Source organism: Natator depressus, chromosome 8 (assembly GCF_965152275.1).
Source record: "Natator depressus isolate rNatDep1 chromosome 8, rNatDep2.hap1, whole genome shotgun sequence".
Classification (NCBI taxonomy): Eukaryota; Metazoa; Chordata; order Testudines; family Cheloniidae; genus Natator; species Natator depressus.
Genome location: NC_134241.1, coordinates 35501551 through 35524036, shown reverse-complemented (window position 1 = coordinate 35524036; position 22486 = coordinate 35501551). Strand labels below are relative to the sequence as shown.

At 52.2% G+C, this 22486-nt stretch overlaps 1 protein-coding gene across 2 annotated transcripts in view; it reads right to left on the bottom strand.

The window, feature by feature from the left end:
- The window catches only part of PSD2 (pleckstrin and Sec7 domain containing 2), a 145689-nt gene that overhangs the window by 97101 nt on the left and 26102 nt on the right, over window positions 1-22486 (bottom strand). The gene's annotated exons all lie outside the window — the stretch shown is intronic.

Genomic DNA, 22486 nt, shown 5'->3' with positions numbered 1-22486 from the left:
TGCTTTCACAGGCATTAGAGCTTCATGCTTTTAAATCCAGAGGTTCCCAGATTCAGCCCTGCTGAAAACCTGCTCTGGTGCCTACTGGACTGTGGGAGGTGTCCGTTATAGGTCAGAGTGGGGCAGATATTGCTCCTTTGAAGCCTTTGGCAGGGCCATCTGGCTAATGGCTCACAAACAAGATCTCACAGGCCGTCACAGCACTGAGCAGGACTCAGTGGCTATTGACATGGGTGTATCGCTCTGTCCAAAACTCTGGCAGCCCCAACCATATCACCACAGCCCCTGTCACACCACACAGACAGAAAGCAGTTTGTTTGGTGTTTGGAAGGTGCCGAACTAATCTCCACCCACGGCAGCGGGTATTGACAATGAGGGCTGCTCCATGCTCTAGCGTCATACCCAGGCCTGGAGCTAAGACTGCAGTCATTCAGGGAATGGCCTGGTAGCACCAGAAATGCTGCTGCCATGTTTCCCCCCTCAGCTTAAAACTCTCCTTTGCCATGAGGCCTACAACAACCTGGACAATGGTTAGGCTGGTGGTGGACTGAACCCACTGAGTGTCATGCTGACCCAGACTGTGTGAGTGTTTCCTTGTGCTCCCCCACCTGTTTCCATCTGTTGTCTCCTGTCTTATACTTGGATTATAAGATCCATGGTGCAGAGACCATTTTTTGATCTGCATTTGCACAGCAATGGGGTCTGGGGCCAGGATGAGGTCTCTTAGCCTCTGAGAATAGGTCAAGAAGCCATGGGCTTAAATTGCAGCAATGGAGGTTTAGGTTGGGCATTAGGAAAAACTTCCGAACTGTCAGGGTGGTTAAGCACTGGAATAAATTGCCTAGGGAGATCGTGGAATCTTCATCATTGGGGATTTTTAAGAGCAGGCTGGACAAACACCTGTCAGGGATGGTCTAGATAATACTTAGTCCTGCCTTGAGTGCGGGGGACTGGATTAGATGACCCCTCGAGGTTCCTTCCAGTTCTATGATTCTATGATAACACCTAACAACAACCGTGATCATGGTTGGCAGTGGGTTCATTGCCTGCCCAGAAGGCTGCTTTTCATGGGAAGGTGTCCCAGCATTGCAAGCCAGAGATTGCTGGTGCATGGGGTTCTGCTGCCAGTTAGCATGCCCATAAGGGGGTGCTGCAGCTGGCTGGCACACCCACTGGTGAGAGAGAAGGTTGGGTAGGAGAGTTTTCATGGTGGGAAGCACATCAGTAGAGAGATGACTCTGCACAGCTGTTGGTACCTGAGGATAGATGTCCCAGTGGTGAGTAGAGTGAAGCTCCAGAAGATGTCAGAATATTAGGGGAAGCACCAAGGTGGGTCTGGGCACCCACTGGTGTGGGGGAAATATTGCATTCGGTTAGCAGACTCATGGGGGGCACAGGGCTATTTGGAAACACTGCAGCATGACAGGTTAATGTCATTGCAGCTTCGGAGGTATGGGGTACTTCCTCCCAGATGTGTCTGTTGATATATTACCTCCCAATTAAAAGGCTGATTCAATCCGGGGCGTGGAAATAAGAGGTGGGCTAGTTGCAATTTTTATAACACCTTGTAGTACAGCAGAGTTGTGCAGACTTGCAAAATTAGTCCTGCTGACTCTCTCTATTTAAAAATAGTTCTTTCACTGCCAGAGTAACACTTCTTTCCCCTACACATAAATATTGCTGAAACATGTCATCTAGCTGCCACTTAAGACCATCACAAATGTGTCCTTTATGAATATCCTAAGAATCGCTACCCAGGCAGGACAAAAGAAGGTCAACATAGCTCAGTGGACAAATTATCATCTATCTATCTATCTATCTACAGCACTATAAAAATGCACCTTACTTTTTTTTTAACAGATATTGATGCCAGCCTTGCAAATAAAGTAAGTTGTTGCTGATTACAAAACTGTATTTGCATATAAAATAGTTTCAGTTTATATCCAGCCTTGGCATGCAGCTGAAAGCAGTGACCTACACACTGAACTTAAATATTGCTAAGGTTTCAGTATTGTTGGGGTTCAGGCAGAAGTGTAGAGGCATCTGAAATAATTTAGAAAGAAAAATGATTTCTTCACCCAAAGGAGGAGGATGTGACATTGGTTAGTGCAGGACCCAGGCAGCTGGGACTCCTGGGGTCTATTCCTATTTCTGCTGCTAACTTACTCACTTGAGCAAATCATTCCATTTCTCTGCTTCAGTTCCCGTATGTGTCCAATAGGGATAATGTTGTACTATCAGGGGGCTGTGAGGATTAATTAATGTTTGTAAAAGGCTTTGAAATGTTTGGATGCCACATAAGTGCAACTATTAATAATTATTGTGATTGAAATTGGCTACTCCCTCAGCACAAATGCATATTGGCTCTTGAGAACACAATACATTCAGCTAGCTCTGCTGCCTGTGTTACGAGTTCTGACCCAATGAAAGAGGTGGAACTGCGAGAATCTTTAGTCTGAAACTGGAAAAGTGATGGAGAGAATGGAAAGGCAATAAATAGAGATGATCCCCTCTTCTCCTTCCCCCTGGACAGCAAGGAACGCTTGAAAAGCAGGAATGTCTGGCTGTGCTGCACAATGGACATTTCATAGAATATCAGGGTTGGAAGGGATCTCAGGAGGTCATCTAGTCTGAACCCCTGCTCAAAGCAGGGCCAATCCCCAATTTTTGCCCCAGATCCCTAAATGGCCCCCTCAAGGATTGAACTCACAACCCTGGGTTTAGCTGGCCAATGCTCAAACCACTGAGCTATCCCTCCCCCCATTTCACTGCACAGTGTGTCAGAGAGACCAGTGGGGGTGGCCATTGGATGCTGCCTTCCATGCCCAACACTTCCAAGCAACAGCAAGGAAATATAGGCTTATGTCAGGACCTGGAATTGGGCCCCCTTTGGAAGCCAGGGAATGTTAGATCTGAACCATCATAGCTGAACCCAGTACTGTGCTTTTCATTCCAGGCCAGACCCAAACCCAGAAGGGGCCTTGTTTTCTGGTTCCAGTTTAGATGCAGTGGAAAGCTCATGAGAATGGCTGCTCTTGCAAGGGTTCTGCCATTCAGGGTCACAATGGCACATAAACAGCTCATGAGATTTTGGCACCATTGAATCTGAACCCAAGCCCCAGTCTTGAGTTAGCCTCAAAACCCACAGCACAGCCCAAACCCGATCTGGGTCCAGATCCCAACACTGCCTTTTTAGCCCATCTCCAATACTTTCATTAGGGAGTGGGCCCTGCCTGCCCCAGAAGGCAGGCTCTGTGGGTTACGCATACTCAAGCACCGTGCAGGACTGGGTCCGTAGATAGGAACCAAAATCTGTGCTCTCCCCACACGCTTTCATGGACATAGAAGGCTGCAGAGTGGAGCAGACAGAACAACCTGGAATTGGGGCAAGAGAATGAGATGGCTGAAATGATCAGGCATGGCTAGCACAGAGCTTCAGCTAGCCTACCTGTCTGCAAAGATAACATCCCTTAATGGAGAAGAGATTGAAGCAGAGTAATCAGCAATTCCTAGGGGTCCTGGAAAATGACCAAGGAGAGAAGAGGGTCACATTTCTCTTAGACTGAGCTTGGCGACAGCATCTCGTTTTAAGCAAGGAACTCTGCTGAAAGCAGCATGGGCTTGGAGAGTGCCAGGCAAAGAACCCTGCTGAGAAGAAAAGCAGAGGCCAGATCCCATTATGATTTTGTGATATACCACCTAGAGGAGGGACTAGCTTTCAACACCCACACAGCAATCTCCCCTTCCCTACCTAAGCCAGTCACATCAACACCCAGACCTCAAGAGACTGAAGATTTTCTTTTTACTGAGATCAACGTGTTGAGGGATTTGCTTCCTTTTGAAAGCTGGCCACAGGTTCTGTATTTGTGTGTGTTTGGTGCTGACATCACTGAATTTGTAGGACAGAAGGAGCAAGCTAGGACACCACCAGAGTGATGTCTCCTGAGGTGGGAAAGGGTTCCATGGGACATAGCATAACAGAACTCCTCATGCTATGGCACGTGATAGTCAGGGCCTATCCACGTCCTACTCACCATTACAGCAGTAAGTCTACCTTTGCATTATACACCGGCACAAAACAGCCACGCTCCCCACTCATCTGCCATGAGCAAGATCATTATAACCACGTTTAATATAAATGCTTGCTTTTTGCTGTTTTACTGGAGTTAGGTTCACATCACGTCTGAATACTGCTCTAACACACTAGGGCAATTTTTAATATTTGCAGGATCACATTAACTAGAGAGATCGGATTCTTTTCCTTTCCTCCCTATCATTTGTTTTGTTTTCTTTCGCATCACTCTGAATTGCCACCCACCCTCCAGCCCCAGGAAGAGGTGCTGAGTAAATGATCAAATAGCTAGGTGGAAATGGGTACTACCGGCAGTAGTTTGAACCAGCTTTAATGAATTCTAGTTAACCAGTACTTGGGTTAAAGCATGTTCAGGCCAATAATCTAGTTCATTTCTCTCTCTGTTGATCATCTAATCTATCCCCCTGTGTATTATTCTAGGATATATATTACTGTAGTTAACTCCCTCCTCCCATGGATATACTGTACCTCTGAATGGGAACACTGGTTGATCAACATTGATTTTTTTTGGTTCAGTGGCCGGACCAAACAAATCTACCCGCCCCCCTCAAAGGAGTCAGTTTTGAACCAAAACTGGATTTTGGGGGTGGGGTTGGTGGGGAGAGAGTGTTTCTGAACCAAACAAAAAACTGAAAAAATTTCATTCAGAGCAATCCAAATATTTCAAAAGTCAATTGAATTGACATTTCATTTAGAAAATGTTTCAAATCAACATTTCATCTCGAAAACATTGTTTTGAAACCAAATGTCAAAATGAACCATTCTGACATTTCCAAGTTAGGGTTTTTTTCCCAGCTGAATCAATTAGCTGAATTTGAATTCACAAATGGTATTGGTGCCCTGAAAAATGCACTTTGACAAATTTACTATTCTCTGAAAAAATTCACCTAGCCCTAGTCAGCATAGCTGAATGGCATTCTTCTGATCTCCATGGACTGAAATCATAACAGACCCAACTAGCCTGTGGTACTGTTTAGTATCTAACAAGGTGTGGTTTTTTCAGGTGTGACCCTCCACAGTATAATATTTATGATTCTATTATAGGATTTAGCTTGTCTCTCTCATTGAAAGCTATGACATATAGACTGACGCACCAGTCCTCAGGCCAACTAAACACCACTACTGCACACATGCTCAAACTGCTAGCCACAAATCTTATTCTTAAAGGTCACGATGGAGTATCCTCCCCAATCCTTGTAAATAAGAATTCACTGGACCTATGGAGCGTTGTGAAAAAGGTGCCCTATCACTCAGTCCAGGACTTGGGGCAAGGCCATTTTACTGATATACACCCATAGTGCATCCCTATATAGCTTTCCCCTCACAGGCAGTCTCTCTCACTATTTGACTGATTCATTTGTGTCCCTTTGGAAATTCAAAGCCCCTCATTAGCAATATTGATGGCCATTAGAAATCAACAGAAAATGTGGATAAGCTCTCCCAATGCTTGTGGGACTTGGCTATGTTCAGCATTTCTAATGCTGCATTCAGAATCCCTTCTGTGCCTGCGCGAAATAAAGCAGCCTATGTCACTCCAGCAATGGGATGAGGTCACAAAGTGCCATGTTTCCAAAAACAGGTGCCTAAGTCGCACAGTGACACCAGCAGGGCATTGTGCACACACCACTGGCAGGCATACAAGCTAAGTGGGTCACTGTGCAGGCACTAATAATTTTTGCACATTCAGTTTTACCCAGTCTGCATCTGCATCTAGTGCATGTGGATTTCCCCACAGTCACATATGTAGTGTACTTGGAGGCATCTGGGTTTGTAAATGTAGCCCAAACTGTCCTAACCAATGCATGACAACTACAGGCTGCAACAAGGGACCAAATAAAAGTAAGTCACAGTTTGAAAAGGTGCACTTAAGTGAGAAGTGGAGAACAGTTTGAGAGCCGCTGCCCCTGCCTCCTAGTGGAAATCCATGTTAGATGTTTTCCACTGCTTCCGGCTGACCAACTAGGTCTTGGAGCAGAGTAATGGGGCTATTTGTCCAACATTTCCTGGAAATACTTGTTCCCAGAACAACTGATCTACTAATTTCATCTGCTAGATACCACTAGAAGCCAATAGAAACCAGGAAAAACCCTGGGACCTACAGAAACCAGCAGGGATGAGTGGCAGTCTGCTGAAGTTGTCACTAGAGTGCTGTTGAATTATTTTCTACCTGCCTCCTCCAGTCAGAAGTAGATTCTGGTTTTGAGCCTGATTTCTAGGCTAGATAGGCTCAGAGAGTTGCTTTTTTCCTGGGGCCCTTACCTAATCCTTAGTCCTTAGGCAAACCTCCCATTGAGTCCAAGGAGCTTTTTCTGAACAAGGACTGAATAAATACTGAGTACACACCTTACACCTGTCCTTAGACCTTGTGCAATTCCAAATTCATCAGTGGAAACCATCAGAAAAATGGTTTATTATTGTAGCACTGGGGAGCGCCAGTGCTGGACCAAGATCCCACCGTGCTAAGTACTGTCCAAACAGAACAAAACAACAGTCCCTGCACCAAAGAGCTTACAATCCAAGTATAAGACAAGAGACACCAGATGGATACAGAGAGACGATGGGGGAGTACAAGGAAACAGTGAGACAATACTGGTCAGCCTGTTAGGCTGCTGGTGTGCTGAGACTCCTGCCTAACCATGGTCAAGAGTTTTGTAGGCATCAAGGCAAAGGAGAGATTTGGCCCTTACTGTGTTTTCTTTTTTATTTCATCGATTCTAAGGCCAGAAGGGACCATTGGGATCAGATAGCCTGACCCCCTGTATAACACAGGCCGTAGAACTTACCCAAAATTCCTACGGCAGATCTTTTAGAAAAACATCCAATCTTGATTTTAAATCAATTGTCCGTGATGGAGAATCCACCATGACCCTTGGTAAGTTGTTCCAGTGGATAATTCCTCTCACTGTTAAAAGTTTATGCCTAACTTCAACTCTGAACTTGTCTAGCTTCAACTGCCAGCCTTTGGATCACGTTAGACCTTTGTCTGCTGTTGGAAAACACATTATAAAATATTTGTTCCCAACGTAGGTAGTTACAGACTGATCAAGTCACTCCTTAACCTCCTCTTTATTAAGCTAAATAGCTTGAGATCCTTGGGTCTATCACTATAAGGCATGTTTTCTAATCCTTTAGAGACACAGTGGCTGAGGTAATATCTTCTGAAGTTGGTCCAATAAAAGGTATTACATTGCGCTCCTTGTCTCTCTAATATCTCAGGACCAACATGGCTAGAACAATTCTGATCCTTTAATCATTCTCATGGCTCTTCTCTGAACCCTCTCCAATTCATCAGCAGCCTTCTTGAATTGTGGACACCAGAACTTGACACAAGATTCCAGCATTGGTTGCACCAGTGCCAAATACCGAGGCAAAATAGCCTCTCATCTCTTCCTGGAGATTCCCCCTTCTCATCTTGGAATCTATCAATGTGAAAGGATCAGCTGATGTTTTACATCATCTCAGAACAGTTCCCACAGCTGATTAGTTCAGATATTCAGTGGGTTCCTAAGATGCACGAAGACTCCATCTAATTGGAACAATAATAGTAACAGCAAGTTAACCTTCTCTCTCTGCCTTTCTCGTGGTGCTCTCAGCACTCATCGCCATCGTACTTAGATACACCCCAGGTATGTTAGATCTGCACAGGGAGGCCTTAGTAGCTGACAAGAGTCTTCTGACTTTCTCTTTGTAGTGACTCCCACCGTCGGTCATCAGGGGGCAACAAACCCAGAACCTTTGGCATTAGAAGTGTAGCCCTGTAGCTAAATGAGCCACCCCTCAGTTGGTGGCAGAAGCCAGCTCCATGGGGACATGTAACACACACTGAGCTGGTCAGTTACCCCGGTAAAGTAGGCTTTTCAAATCATTCCTACAAATCCATCTGTTCCATGAGACTAATGTGAGCTGAATTCCACAGACCCTTCCACTGTCTGCTGCTTGTTTGTGTCTTGAGAACGTAAGCACTGCAGGTTGGGGACCTGGTATTCTCTTGTTGATATGGGTGTTTCTACTTGTTGCTGCCTACACCTAAAGTGCTGTGGTATATACATTGTAATATCTAGTATTCAGGATAGTCACCATTCACATGAATACTATTATTAATACCACTAATAAAATAATAATAATAATTAGTGTAATAAAATACATATTTATGAGTCACCCTCTGTTCAAAGACTCTGCTTCCTTAATGCACTAGCATAAGAGAAATTACACCTGAGAACACAAAAACAAACAGGCAGGAGCTCAGCTCACTCTTGTCATCCCTAGATCTCAAAGCACTTCACCCAGGTCAGTACCGTTATCTCCATTATACAGAGGAGGTGGTTGAGTGATTTGGCCAAGTGGTAGAACCAGGAAAAGAACCCATCTCTCCACAGTTGTGGACCCCTCAGATCTATTGGGCCAGGGCACTTTCTTTTGCAACGTTTGATGGCGTAGAATGGTGCAAAAGAGCCCTCAGCAGAGACGCAAGAAGGCTGCATTTAGGGGCCAGGCGCCTCGTTGACTCACTCGCCTGAGAAATGGACTAATTCCCTTTATTGGCTTCATGCCACAGTCACCGTGACAGGGAAGAGAGGCAGGACTGAGATGAGTCATCCTCTGCAGGTGCTGCAAAGTCCACAGCCCCCTTGAAGAAACCCACTCTTCAGATTGTATTAAAGTTCAGGGATGGCAGAATTGGGTCCCCCCCCTTCTACAAGGTAGCAGCAACGTTCCGGGCGATGCTTCAGCTCTTGTGCACAGCAGCTGCAGTGCTTGTCTGCCCTGCAGGGGCTGAAGCACAGTGCTCCCTGCTGTCCTGACACCCCCTGAACCCAGCCCTAGGGCCTACCACAGCAGCAGCTGTTCAGAAGAGGAGCATGTGCAACATCACCATGAGGACTCAGGCTCCTCCAGTCCTCCAAACTATACAAAGGCCTCCCTCCTGCTGGTACCAACAGGGGAAGGACATCTGGTTCTCCTGCTGCTGTTGGCTGCTACTGCTGATCTCTGTGTCAGTCTCATTCTTCCCCTCCCAAGATGCAGACGGGCAGGTGATCGGGCACTGTCAGGAGCACGGGCTATTGGCTCTTATAAACAAGCTACATGTCTGGAGCTTCTGAGAAGCTTCGGCTACCCAAACCCTGCATATGCCTCAAGCATTGGTGATGATGACCACAAATCTTCTGGCTAGCGACCTGCTGGATTTGTCATGGGTCGATGTGCACTCAGCTTGCCAAGAGGCCTCAAACATGCATGGAAGCCTCCTTCCATGCATATGGAGAATATGGATCTGCATACAAAATAGTAAGAAATATGCATCAGGGATGTCTCAAGGGCTGATAGTACACAGGCTTGCTTCTTCTAGGGGATGCTCCAGGGGTGATGGGACTGGGATTTTATTCCTGGCTTTGCTAGAGACTCACTAGGAGTCTAGGGGTAAGTCTCCTGTAGTCTCCCAGGGACTGCATATTCAACCTTCCTCCAGGTATGAATGCATACCATGGAACCTTGTGCGTAGTGAGTAATCATTTCCTGGTTGTTCAGCCTTCCTTCCTGACCCTTAAATCTTCTGTTTCGATGTCAGTGTAAGCTGTAATACTGCTAGGCCCTACTGGCAATGATATTGTTATATAACTATACATTATTATTACAGACAGGGCTGGTAGCACCACCTATTAAGGTTGTCCAACACTTTCTATTATAAGACCCTGTTTTCATTTGCATGTAACTTTGCCAAAGTTCAACCATTTGGGCTGAAATTTTCCGTGTTGGTTGTCTGCCTCAGGCTGCATTATTTTTGGAAAGTTCAGCCAAAATTGTTTGGCTGTTTTCAAGAATGAGGCTAGGAAAACATACATTGTTATGCCCATGTTAAAGAATTCTGGTGACCTTTTCTACGAGAAGCTCTAGCACCTCTGCGCTTTGGAGTGGGGATTGAAATTTGGTAGAGAGGTGGCCTCTGTGTCAGGGCTGGGTTTTGCCATCCTGTGAAAATTCACCCACATTTAGCCCAGTTATAAGCCTTGTGGTGGGGGGAGGGGGTGGAAGAGAGTGAGAATTGCAGTTTGCACATCCTCAGTTGAGATTTGTTACAGCTTTGTAGCTAAATTCATGAAGATTCTGTCTGCACTGAGCATGTTCCTGCCTGGGGAAGCAGGGGACTGAACAGAACTTTCCCTGAAATTACTGCCATGAGCCAGACCAGGACCAATGAGAGGCACTGAAACTGAAGCAGGGAGCCTGTCTTCCCTGTGCTTTCAGTGCCCTCCCAGCTGGGTCCAGACACCACCACATACAGAAGTAAAATGGCCTCTCTACTCCAACTTGAGATTCCCCTGTTTATGCATCCCAGGATCATATTAGCCCTTTTGGTCAGAGCAAGCTTGTGTTCAGCTGATTATCCACCCTGACCCCCAAATCTGTTTGAGTCACAGCTTCCCTGAATACAGTCCCCCATCCTATAAGTATGGTCTATGGTATTTGTTCCCAAAGGTATACATTTACTTTTAGCCATGTTAAAACATTGTTTGCTTGCACCCAGTTTACCAAGCAACCCAGATCCCTCCAACAGTGACTCGTCCTCTTCATTATTTACCACTCCCCCTATTTTGGAGCTATTTGCAAACTTTTCTCAGAGATGATTTTATGCTTTCTTCCAGGTCATTGATAAAATGTTAAATAACAATGTTAAGAACCAATCCCTGTAGGTCCTTGCTAGAAAGACACCTGCTTGATTATTATTATTAAGGCTAAGTTTTTGTCACAGATATTTTTAGTAAAAGTCAGGGACAGGTCACAGGCAATAAACAAAAATTCACGGAAGCCCGTGACCTGTCCCTGACTTTCACTAAACATGTCCCTGACTAAAGGGGTAGGCGGGTTCAGCACCCACTGCTGCTGGGGCTCCCACGTCCCCCATTGCTGCGGTGCATGGGAGCTCTTGGGTCCCCCTGCCCGCAGGGCTGGGCTGATACGGGGTCCCCTCACCTCCAGGGCAGCTGGGAGCTGCAGGGTCTCCTAGCTGCTGGCCACAGCTGGGCAGCTGCAGGGTCCGCCAGCCCCCAGGGCAGCTGGGAGCTGCAGGATCCCCCAGCTGCTGGCTGAGGCTAGACAGCTGCAGGGTCCCCTGTCTGCCCGCCATGGCAGGCCAGCTGTGGGAAGTTCCCCCGTCACGCACCATGGTTGGAGAGCTGCAGGGAGTCCTCGCTGCCTGCCACAGCGGGGCAGCAGCAGGGTCCCCCCACCAGGGCAGGGGCTGGGAGCTTTGTGGGGGGTGGAGGCTGGCTGGGAGCTCCAGCCCCAGGGCAGAAAATGTCACGGAGGTCAATGGAAGTCACGGATTCAGTGACTTCCGTGACCTCTGTGACATAATCGTAGCCTTAATTATTATTATCCTTATTAGTACACATGTGCTGACAGCAAGTGGTGGCAAACACCTTGGATAGCTTATTTGCCACAAGAAAGCCAACCTCAACAGTTCAGGTAAGTAGCACAGCACTGCAGGCTCCTCACCGTACTCATTCACTTTGTAGCCCCATTCCCTACCCTTTGTCTTTTGAAGTCTCGACTGTAAACCCAGCAGGGCAGGGATTATCTCTTTTCCAAGGGTAAATCTACACTGCAATCACAGGATGTGACTGCACCCTACTTAGCCAGCCACAAGCTAACTTTAACCTACCTAGCTTGGTGTCAGGATCCCAACCAGGGCAGTCAGGGCCAAGGCTCAGAGCAAGGACAAAGCTGACACAGGGAGGAGCAGAGGAGTTCATAGTCAGGTTCCAGGCCAGGGTAGATGCCAAGGGCCAGAGTCCAAGTCAGGTTTCAGGAGGCAAAGTCCAAATCAAGCCAGGAGCAGGAGCACCTATTGAATTACCGGGGAAGAGCATGCCCACATCTTAAGCCCTGCCCCCTTCCCCTAGCCTAAGGGGAAGACCAGTGATCAAATAAATCCAGGGGACAACAATTGAAAAACCCAGGGACAGGAGTAAAAGTCACAGGGATATAAACAGGGAGCGAGAGGGGGACGCCGAACAGAGAACCCCAGACAGCGCCCACTGCTCCTCGAAGGTGTCCAGGGAGCCAGTGGACATGGCCCCCAGGAACTCAGCCTGGGGACGTGACTTGAGGGATGATCGGAAATAGGCCCTGCAGTCACAGAGCACCCCCGCATCCAACTTCCTCCTCCTGGTATGGTGGACAGCCACCTTGGCCAGGGTCAGGAGGAGGTTGATGAGGAGGCCCTGTGACTTCATGGGGCCACAGAAAAGGAGTGCACATAAATCAGGACGGATGGGGAAAAGTGCAGGTAGAACTTAAGGAGAAGGTTCTGGAGGAGCCAGAAGAGGGGCTGCAACTTGCAGGAGTAGTCATGGCAACTACAGGCAATCCACACCATTGCCTGGACACTTCCTGGAATGTCCTTGAGTTTATATAGGGCAGGGAGCCAATCAGGAGCCATATAGCTGCTGTTTGTCAAACTCTTGAGGTGGAACTTCCCCAAGTCCATGTCCACAGCAGGTCATGGGAAGTGGAGCACAACATGATTACAGCTGCTGCTGCTGCTGCTGCTGCGTGATGGAGAGGCTAGCTGCCTGGTAACTCTGGAAACCTGGGTTCTAGACCTGTGAGGCCTTAAACTTGGGTACCAGAGCAGTGAAGCATCATTGGTGGCTAATGCTGGGAGTAATTACCCAGATCTTTACTTCTCTGGGACCCAAGTTAGCTCAGGTATGTCTGCTTCTGCTCATCCTAGTCATGGCTGTTGTCCAGAACCTCCAGTGGTAGAATATTTCACCCAAACACATACCCAACTGCTAGATCTTCCTTTAGATGGTGCAGCTTCTATGCCACTGAATTGCTCCCATCCGAGGTTCCCATGGATGGGGAGGGTTAATGATTGATGGCTTCAGAATGAACGTGCCCTTTGTTTGTTCTCAGAGCACTGCCTCGGAGTCCTGTAAACTTCCCTGTGGTCATTCCAGGTTCTGTCTGCTTGTTTCTTCCTTGTGTTTGTGGTGGAGACAAAGACTGGGGCTGCTGCGAGTTTTGGAAGAGAGTTGATTACAAAGGGAATGGTTACAAATGAGGCAAGTTTGCCTGATTTTAGTTATGGCTGGACACAACACAGCAGTTCTTTTATGAGCTTGGTTTGGAAACCTACCAGCTCTTGTTGAAGCTGAATGGCCAGTGGAAATTATTTATTTTTAATTTTCCTCCCTGTATTCAGATCTGGAAGGGTTCCCACTGCCTGGCTGCTACCGCACAGAGAAACTTGGAAAAGCTACTGTAGATTATTTGTATTCTTTACTTCTTCATGAAGGCAGGAGAAACATGGGGAGGGGGAAGCCTTTAGACTATGCTAAAGGCAGGCTGGGATATCTGAGGTACCTGCCTCTTTTGCCTCAATGCTCCTGGGCCTATCCTTCAGCGATGAAGGGAATGTTGCTGGGCTTGCTGCTCTTTGAAAGGGGACTGTTTATGTCTTGTTTTGTAGCAAGACCCAAACAGACAAGATTGAGAGGCAGAAGGAAAAGGCAGAGGAGAAGGTCACATTGTGATGCAGCTCACGGGGCACTGGAGAGGAGGAGAAAACAAACTCACCCAGCTCCAATGTGAAAGTTCAAAGCATTGGCCTGAAAGAGGCAGCTGGGGCAAGCAAGTGGGGACAGAGGGAGAGAGCAGTTTGGCTTGGACATCCTGAGTCTGGTCCCCCGCCTTGCTCTGGCGGAGGCACAGACACTGCTGCAAAGGGGCTGGCGTGACAGCATGTCTCACGCACTTTGCACAGGTGCCAGTGAGTATACAAGGTGCAACCCAGAGCAGGATCAGGCCCGCTGGGTCTCCTGGCAGTGTCCCCAATGCATGACTAAGGGGTCTACTCCAGCCCTATTCCTTGACCCTCCAACCCCAGAGCAGTGGCAGAAACTGCATGTAGGGCCTGAGCCAAAGCCCATCAAAGCCAATGGGAGTCAGTCTGTTGATCTCAGTGTGCTTTGGATCAGGCCCTTGCGGAATGGTGGCTGCTTTGCCTGGCCTAATGTCTCTTTCTGAGGAGTCTGTGATAAAAGAAAAGATTGCAGCTGCTATTAGTATACTGAGATCCATGCCATTGCTCAAGCAGTAGCAACCTCCTCTCCTTTTAACCCCACAAGACACCACATAAGAACGATCACACTGGGTCAGACCAGTGGTCCCGCTAGCCCAGTATCCAGTCTCTGACAGTGGCCAGTGCCAGATGCTTCAGAGTGAATGAACAGCTCAGGGCAATTTTTCAGTGATCCATCCACTGTCATCCAGTCCCAACTTCTGGCAATCAGAGACTTAGGGACACCCAGAGCATGGGGTTGCCTCGCTGCCCAGCTTGGCTCACAGCCATTGATGGAGCTACCCTCCAGGAACTTATCTAATTCCTTTTTGAGCCCAGTTATGCTCTTGGCCTTCACAACATCCCATAGCAACAAGTACCACAGGTTGCCTCTGCATTATGTGAAGAAGCACTTCCTTATGCTTGTTTTAAACTGTGACAGGGTCGGGCCAGATGGCTATAGGAGAGTAATTTTTTTTTTAAGCAAAAAAGGTGTTTTTTTATTTGCATAACACATGTACAAAACAAAACAACAGCATATGCAATGTGTAACACAGCAACCAATCACAATTGTTTTCTCATTAGCTTCAGGGGAGGGAAGTGTTCAAGCTTGCCTGGGCCCAGAGTGGGGGGCTTCCTCGACTCTTGTGGTCTTCCACCCTTCCGAGTTACCTGGTGGTCCAGAGCGAGGGGGCTTCATCGACTCTCAAGGTCTGCCATCCCCTCGAGTTACCTGGCGCCACGCCCGAGTGTCACCAACAATTCCCTCCTCTGAAAGCACCCAACAAAAGGGGCAGGCTGTGGGGTGGACAACCCGGGTCGGGGGGGCACGTGCACCCATGTGTGAAAGGACCCCTCTAAGGTGGTGGTGTCCGCAGCAGCAATGGCTGGGGCTGGGGTCCCTTACTCTCTCCCCCAATCAAAGGGTCAAAACAAAGGGAGCCGGACGGGGACACCGAGCAGAGAGCCTCGGACAGCGCCCACCACTCCTCAAAAGCATCAAGGGAGTCAGTGGATGCCGCCCAGAGAAACTCCGCCCGGATACGTGAACGGACCGAGGATCGGAAAACAGCCCCACAGTCACAGGAAACTCCATCAGCCAACCTCCTGTCTCTGGTTTTATAGATGGCCGTTTTAGCCAGGGCCAGGAGGAGGTTAAGTAGGAGATCCCGCGACTTTGTGAGGCCACGGATGGGGAGTGCATAAATAAAAAGGTGAGGGGAAAAATGCAACCAAAAACATAATAAAAGATTTGTGAGGAGCCAGAATAGGGGCTGCAGCCTGGCGCACTCCAAATATACGTGCGCCAGGATTTCCCTCACACTGCAAAAGGGACAAGTATCTGGGATGGGGTTGAATCGCGCCAAGTACGTGCCCATGCTCGCAGCTCCATGAAGGAGCCACCAACTGATGTCCCCGACGGGCCTCGGAACCAAGGTGGAATATAGGCTGGCCCACCGGGGCTGCTCACCCTCCAAAAGTGGCAGAAGGTCTCGCCACTTTGTGTCAGGGCGGGACACTAGGGTGAGGGTGTGAAGGGTGTGGAGCATGAGCGTGTATAGATGTTTCCTTGGCGCAGTTTGGAAGCATACCAGCTACAGTTCATGCAGCCGGCTCGCCATAAAGTGGTGAGGGGGTCGATTGAGTCTACGGGGCAGGGGTCCAATTAAAAGGTCCAGTGGGCCTGGGGTAGAAGGTGGGCGGGGCGTGCCCTCGAGCAGGACCCGATTGAGGTAAGCTCTAGCAGCGGGCGGCAAAGCGGCCTTCACCTCCTGAAGTACGCGCCGGGGGGTACAAGGTCTGGAGAGCCCCATGCGCCGAGCAAGCATCAGGGGATCCAGCCAGTCTCCCCGGTCGTAATCCAGGAGGTCTCCGACTTTCGTGACTTCTGCCAGGATCAAGCTCTGGTGCACCGAGCGGGACTCCGCCACCTGCACACGGAGCTGGGGGTTGTGTAGCAGGGGCTCCGCGAGGAGATCTGCCCCCTCGGTGGCCGCCACGGACCTGGTCATTAAAAACAGTTTTCAAGTCCCGAGGAAGTCCTGGTAGAAGACTGGCAGCCCGGAGGGGTCTCGCGGAAGACCTCCCAGACAGAGATAAAAGATCTGCCGGTCATATCGGAGCCCTTGGATGAGGTGCAGGATGGCATGCGCCAGTATGCGCCACGCCGAACTGCCTGCACCATAAAGGACCCTCTGTAGGGCCTAGAGGCGGAAGACGCGGACCTGAGTGTGCAGACACTTCAGGCCCTGTCCTCCTTCCTTCAGGGGTAGATGAAGAACCCCTACAGGGGCCCAGTGCATTCCTGACCAAAAGAACCCCAGAATCAATGTCCGGAGGTTGGTCAGGAAACCCGGGGCCGGGACCAGGGTTTTGAGCTGGTACCAGAGCATGGACAGGACTAGTTGATTAAGCACCAGTGCTCTCCCTCGGAGGGAGAGACATCGGAGTAGTCCCATCCATTTCCGGATCCGCTCTATCACCCCGCCCTCTAAGTTTTCCCAGTTCTCCGGTGGAGAGGGATGCGTGGCAGAAAGGTAAACGCCGAGGTAGAGCAGCGGACCCGCGCTCCACTGGACGGTCTGAAGCGCGGGTGGGAGGGAGCTCGCCTGCTGCCAGTCTCCTACCGCCAAGCCAGAGCTCTTGACCCAGTTGACCCGGGTGGAGGAGGCTGCCGAATAGATGTCCTGGCAAGCCTCCACCCGCGCCAAGTCACCCGGGTCGTGGACCACGAGGAGCACGTCATTGGCGTACGCGGACAGGACCAGCCGCAGCTCCGGCTCCCGCAGCACCAACCCTGTCAACCTCCTGCGGAGGAGACAGAGGAAGGGATCGATCGCCAGAGCGTACAGCTGGTCCAAGAGGGGGCACCCCTGCCGTACTCCTCGCCCGAAGTTGACCGGTTCGGTCAGGGTCCAGTTGAGCTTAACCAGACGCTCTGCGGAAGCGTACAGCACCCGGGGAAAAACCACAAACTGGGGTCCAAAGCCAAACGCCCGCAGAGTGCTCAGGAAGTACCTGTGGTCCACCCTATCGAAAGCCTTCTCCTGAGCTAGGGACAGGAGGGAAAACAATAGACCGTCTCTACGCCCGAGTTCCAGAAGGTCCCGAACCAGAAATAGGTTATCAAAGATACTGCGGTCCGGGACGGTGTAGGTCTGGTCTGGGTGGATCACGTCCGCCAGCACCAAACCTAGCCGCAGCGAGATTGCTTTCGCTACGATTTTGTAGTCCGTGCTGAGGAGCGAGAAGGGACGCCAATTTCATAAATCGCAAAGGTCCCCCTTCTTTGGCAGTAAGGCGAGCACAGCTCGCCTGCACGAAAGAGGGAGGACCCCGCTCTGCAGAGACTCGGCCCAGACGGTGACTAGGTCTGGGCTGAGGACGTCTCAAAACACGCGGTAGAACTCCACGGTCAGCCCGTCCATGCCTGGAGACTTATTAGTGGGCATACGACGGAGGGCTTCCGAGAACTCGGCCAGAGTGAGAGGCAACTCTAGCCAGTCTTGGTCACTCGCGCTGACCATAGGGAGCTCCTCCCAGAGCACTCTGCAAGCGCCAGGGTCGGTCGGATCCGGGGAGAAAAGACTTGCGTAGAAGGCTCGGGCCCTCCTGCACATCTCCACCGGTTCTGTGAGGGGGATGCTGTCTTCTGCCAGGAGGCAGGTGACATGCTTCTTGGCCCCCCTCGTTTTCTCCAGGGCGGGAGCCATGATTCATCTCCCGAAGGAGGTGGATGCGGGATCGAACAAAGGCGCCCCAGGCCCGATGGTCCTTGAGGGCCCGGAGCTCCTCTCGCTTCTCCCGGCACGCTCTGCAGAGGAGCGGATCCTCGGGGCTGGCAGCCAGACGCCTCTCCAGCTCTAAGACGTCCCGTTCCAACTGCTCTATCGCCGCATTTCTCCGTCGGCTGGTGCCCCGGGTGTAGTCGCGGCAGAAAAACCTGGCGCACACCTTCCCCAGGTCCCACCATTGCCACGCCGAGGGAAAGGCACGCCACTGCCCTCGCCAGGCCAGCCAGAATTCCTGGAAGGACGTCACGAAGCCCTCATCCTCCAACAGGCTGTTGTTAAAATGCCAGTAGGCCGGCCCCGGCCTCTCCGCACAGAGGGAGGCTGTCACGGTGGCTAGATGATGGTCAGAAAATGGGGCCAGCCGAATGCTGGAGGAGTGGGTTCGTGAGAGATGGAAGCGTGATAAATAAATGCGGTCCAACCGGGAGTGGCTCGACCGATGGGCTTCCACCCGGACAAAGGTGAACGTGGAAGTGTCATCCGGGTGGTGGTCGTGCCAGATGTCCACTAGGGAGTGATGTTCGACTATCTCCCGGAGGGTGTCCGCAGCGGCCAGGCTCTGCTCGGTCTCCGAGCGGTCCTGTTCCTCGAGGGTGGTATTAAAATCCCCTCCCAGGACCAGGCACTCGTGAGAATCTAAGGTGCCGAGGAAGGCGGACGCCCACTGGTAGAATTGCAGCTGCTCTGGGCCTGATGTCGGGGCATAGACGTTAACGAGGTTAACCACGAGCCCCTCCATATGGACCCGGAGATGCAGCTGGCGACCCGGCACGCCCTCGGCGACCCCTAGCACCTCGGGCCATAGGTCGGGGGAGAACAGGGTCGCCACTCCAGCCTGTCGAACTGTGGTATGGCTAAAGTAGATCCTGTCCCCCCACTCCAGCCGTCAACTGCCTTCGGTGGTCGGGTCCATGTGGGTCTCCTGCAGGAAAACCACAGAGTACCCTCCCTCCCGAAGGAAGGAGAGCACCTGGGCCTGCAGAGAGCCATCCTACAACCCCGGGTGTTCAACGCTGCGATGGTGAGAGGTGTCATGGGGAGGGTCGGGGGGGGATCCTCACTGGCAGGGACGCTCGCATCTCCCAGCGGGCTGCGCAGCAGTCCATGACCCATCCCGTAGGTGAGTAATTGTTCACGGAAGACGCGGACCCGCCAGTAGACCGTGGCATCCTGCTTCCCTGTCCCTTTACCTTCCCCCATGAGGGCCCTTGTGGCCTGGAGGATTTGAGAAAAGTCCCCCCATCGCTGGAGAGCAAGTTGTACCTTGTTGCGGGAGCCACGGACATCCTCTAAAAACTTCCGCAGCTCTCCTCGCAGCTCATGGGGGGGTGGGGTTACGGTTTCCTGGTTGTTCCCCGGCGGGGCCCTTGGTGCAGCCCTGTGGTCCACTAAAACGGACAAGCAGGGTGCGGACCCCCGACGGGGTGCCTGATGGGCTGGAGCTTCTAGGCCCGCCTCAAGCTCTGGGGCGATAGGGGGCGGTGGAGGGAAAATAGCAGCTCCTAATGGGTCGGGGCAGGAGAACACAAAGGCCGCTCCCTGGGGGTCATCAGTTGGGAAAGGGAAGAAGACAGCCCCGGGGGCGGCAATGACATTGCAGGAGGTAAATTGGATAGGGGTAGGGGTAGGGGCAGGGGCAGGGGCAGAGGCGAGGTTCTGGGTTTCAGGAGGCAAGCAGCTGGATGATGGCGCCTCCCGATCAGGCTCAAGGGTTAAGGGGGTGGGGAGGGAGCTCTCAGTGACACTGGGCGCGCGCTCTGTGGTGGATTTAGCGGCCACAGCATCAGGAGGTGGATTATCTTCTGTAGGGCCCCCGCCCGGGAAGGAAGTCGATTGCTCCGCACCAATGGGGGCTGCCCCTGGCGACTCGTGTCCCGGCGGTCGTGGCGCCGGCTGTCACCTGAGCAGGCTCGGTGGTCGTCAGCGGGGTGCCATCAGCGGCCGGGTCGATGGAGGAGTCCAGGGGCTCCTCGGAGGTGGGAGCAGAAGCAGCAGTTAAGGGGAGGGAGCATGGGGAAAAGAGGGGTGGAGTGAGGTCGCCCAGATCGAGATTTCCTGGCAAAAGGTCGTCCTCCCCCTGGGCAACCGGGGTCAGATCTAAGGCCTCGATCTCCTCGAACATGGAGGAGAGGATAACACTTTCCGCCACCCTGGGGTTCTCCTCGCCGGCACCCGCCACAATGGTTGCCTTGGGGTTCACGGGGGCTTTGGGTAGTGTCAGGACAGAAGGGTCTCGGAGGGGAGGGTCTCCCGTAGAGGGGAAACACTACCCTCCGGTGCTGCCGCGTCTTTCCTGGCTGACACCGGTGGATGGGACGCACTCGTGGGCAAAGCGGAAGGTTCGGCATCGGTGCCCCCCTTCCTGGTCTTCCGGGGGGCCTCCTCCTCGGGTAGATGAGGCGGAGCTCGAGCCTTCCGCTTGCCTCACTTCCCCTGGACTACGGCCCAGCCCTCCATGGCATCATCTGGGGGCTGATTAGCAGGGGTCGTGTCAGGGGGTAAAGGCGATGGCTCAGGGACTTGGGGGGGGAACGGTGGGGCAGCATAAGGGAGGGAGGATTCTCCTTGGGGCAGGCTCTCTCCCATGCCTGGTGGTATCTCTGCCACACCCTTCTCCATAGCCCCGCTAGATTGTCAGCAGCGAGGGCGGGGCTCTCCCGCTCATCTGGGCATTGTAGGGGAGGTGCCCCTTGGGCCTGAGCGGGAGTAGCAGTAGTCCAAAGAGGAGGGGGGGCAGGTTCGGGTACCGGGCGGCCAGGGGTGTCGGCAATGACGGGGCCGGTGTTCTGCCGGGTCTCGGGGATTCCAGGTGCCCCTCCTTGCTGGGCTAAGGGGCAGTCCTTCCAGACATGCCCCGACGCCCGGCAGAGGTAGCGCCGGGCTTCCCCCGTGGAAAAGTACACCTGGTAACGGGCCCCCTGGTGGGGGACTAGGAAGGAGCCTTCGAGTGCCACTCCATCACGCGCCGTCGACGGCAGTAAAAGTTGCACTTGCCGGCGGAAGGAAAAAATGTGACGGAAGGTGGGGTCCTTGCAGCCCAACGGGAGAGGGCTGATAACAGAAACAGGTTTCCCCAGGGTGGAAAGGGTGGGTAGCAGGGCAGCATTGGGGAGAAAAGGAGGGACAGAGGTCAGGACCAGGCGGATGCCCAGGTCCTCTAGCGGCTCTAGGGGGACAAACACTCCCCCCACCGCCAGGCCCCTCTCCATTGCTTCCTGGGCAGCGGCCTCCGATGTTAAGAAGAAGACGACCTTCCCGTACATTTTGGAGGCTGCCACAATGGCCGAGGGCCCCACCACCCTCGCCAATGCCCGCACGTAGGGCTCCACGTGGGGCGAGGCGGGCACCAGGAGGCATCGGACACTGTGCTTCCTTGTCATGGTGGGAAAGGGGCCCCGGCTGCTATTGATGGTGGCGGAGACGGTGGGCGGGAGAGATGACGAGGCAGCAGGCGGGGGGGCTGCCGCCGCCCGGGCATACATCCTGGGGGCTGAGGGAGGGACATCCACAGAGCTGGTGGAGGGGGCAGCGGGGGAGGACACTGTGGTTGGTGGTGGGGCCGCAGAAGTGGGGGTGGCCCTTGCCATGGAGGGCCCGGTGGTTTTAGTGGGGCCTTTCCCCTTCTTCTTGCCCTGGCCTTTCCCGCCGGCTGGGGGGGCTTCCCTAGAGTCTGGGGAGGCGATGGGCATGGCAGCGGTGGAGGTCACCCCGGTGCCCTCCATTGCCGATGCCCCAGCTGGGGCGGTGGCAGGTGGTTAACAGGAGTTCGAGTCAGCTAGAAAGGGACAACATGTGGGGTGGACAATTCGGGGGGGGGCACATAAACCACTGTACACTTGTCCAGAGAGTCCTGTTTGGTTGGCTGGTGCTTCTGGTCCACGCGGTGGAATCAGGGCGAGCAGCTGAGTCCAGAGGCAGATGTTAGATAGCCAGCAAAGATGGCGGAGGGCGGGGGCAGTGAGGAAGGTCGTAGTGTGGGGGTTGGGAGGACACAGATGGATTGGGGGCAGCTCCGTGCCACATCCCCCGTGTCCTACAAACACAATTAAGGCACAGTCAACGCCTCCCCCCACACGAGAGTACAGTTCGAAAGTTACTCAGTCTTAGGCCCCCTCCACGGCGATTTGTAGATTCCCCAGGAAGTGTTCCTCTGGTGGACGGCTTTTTCTCTGTCTGTTCCGGGCTTTCTTTTTTTCAGCAGCAGCATTCCAGAAATGCTGGAGTAAGTAATAAGAATCCTCTTGACCGAAAACGGTCCGCAGACAAACAGCAAGCGGCTGGGTCTGGGGGCTGGGTCCTTCCACTCCCCGCCTCTGGGGAGCGGGCCGGCAGGGGGGGTTTCAGCTGAAGTGGCAGCAGCGTCCGAGGGCGGGCGTGAGAGGGCTAACAGCCGGCCGGCAGCCGGCCAACACTCTAGCAACAGCAGGAAAGAAAAAAACAACAAAAAAAAAAAGAAAGGGGGGGGGGAGCCGAAAGCAGGGGCAAAAAGCAAGGAAAGCCCAGGCCAGAGGGCAGCAGCAGGAGAGCAGGCTA